Here is a 1712-nt window from a genome sequence, read left to right on the forward strand (position 1 = left end):
TGATCCGATTTATATCTTTCGCATGGTAAAAAACGACCAAATCTGTCCCGACAGCGTCCCGATTCTCCCGAATGTGATCCGACAGAGATCAGACAGTGACCCGACAGTGAACCGACGCTGACGGAACACATCCGTTAGAAAACCGTTAGTCACGTGATAGTCCCGTCCTATAAAAAAGATCGTGCGAAACGGCTGATTCTCACTCCAGTCTCAGAATTTCTCCAGATCATGCCCGTTCATCACGACAGCGTCCCAATCCACAGGACACCGTCCAGACAACACAGGACATTGTTACGATTTTGGTCCGATACAGCAGAATCTGTCACGACATAGAACTTTACGATTGTAATCCGACTAGACAAAATCGACCGAGTTTCCCGAATGTTACGGGACGCACCTAACTGTCGGGCAGTGAAAAAAATACACGGGGGCTCGGGGCGATTTAGCCCCCGAAATGCAAAAAATAGCCGCGGAAATGCCAAAAAGAGCCCCCGTAAATTTGCATAGAGTTCAATGCAAACCAAATTTTAGAGTGCTATTTTCATGCACGCGAGCTTGAAGAGTAGCCCCCGAAAAATAAACTTTTTCCATGCTGTCGGGAGTGCTTGGCCGACCTCTCCGGACCATTTTCGATCCGTAGAACTCTGTTACGAACGTATACGACTGCGTTCAGACAATGATAGAACATTCCAGATCATTGAGGATAGTAATCCGACTTTTTCACTTTTCGTGTCGTAGCGCTGTCTGATCTCAAGCGGGAGCCATAATCGGCACTGTGTGAACGCCGCATTACGAGTATGTGACAGATGTCACTCCGCCTCGTCTATTTACATTTGGTATACTGCAACGAGATTGCATTAACAAATTCAGTCTAGAATTTTTCCATCCTGCCTATAACACCCACCGTAACAGGCTTTTGTGAACGTGGATGCGGGATCTTCATCTGAGAGTAATTGCAGTGATGATGCTTCAGCGGTTTTACTAAATAGTATTGCATTGAAACTACTCTGTCTATGAGTAAAAGTACGAGAGAGATAAGATTAGACCCTGCGGCTCATGTTAAGTAACCACACGCTTGTTAGTGATACGGCGTGGTAGGGTAATAAAACACATGGGATACAAGCCAAACTATGTGGCAGAATTCACGGTGTACCGGCTTCCATTGAAATCGATGACGTCTATTGTCCAGCGCGATTGTTTCAACCACACTGAATGAGATCGATGTTAAAAAAGCACCCACGCAACTATTATGCATCGATTGAATTACCAACGTGAGCTGCTGCTGCTGAAATTTTAATAACGAATTCTTACACAGTGGGTTTGAAACAGTGAACAAAGCCATTGCTTTATAATTGCATTGTTCATGGTGCCAGGCAGCATTCGACAGCAGCGTGGCTATGACCAAGTATAATGCGATCATGAAATTTCCAACCTAATTATTAAACATGGAAGGCTAGATGAGCTATACTTGACAAACTCAATTTATCAAAACATCAATAGCATCAACTAATTAAAGTTTAAATAAATAATGGCAACCTCTAAGAGTAAAAGTAGTATTAAAACCAACTACATGATTTTATACTCATACATTATATGGCACCTCACTTAGAAAAAAGAAGTATTTTTGCAAAGAATAAGTTAAAAAAAATTCTTACTCCTATGTATGTAATGTATGCAATGTATGCAATGTATGCAATGTATGCAATGTATGC

Source organism: Priapulus caudatus, unplaced genomic scaffold (assembly GCF_000485595.1).
Source record: "Priapulus caudatus unplaced genomic scaffold, Priapulus_caudatus-5.0.1 Scaffold422, whole genome shotgun sequence".
Classification (NCBI taxonomy): Eukaryota; Metazoa; Priapulida; class Priapulimorpha; order Priapulimorphida; family Priapulidae; genus Priapulus; species Priapulus caudatus.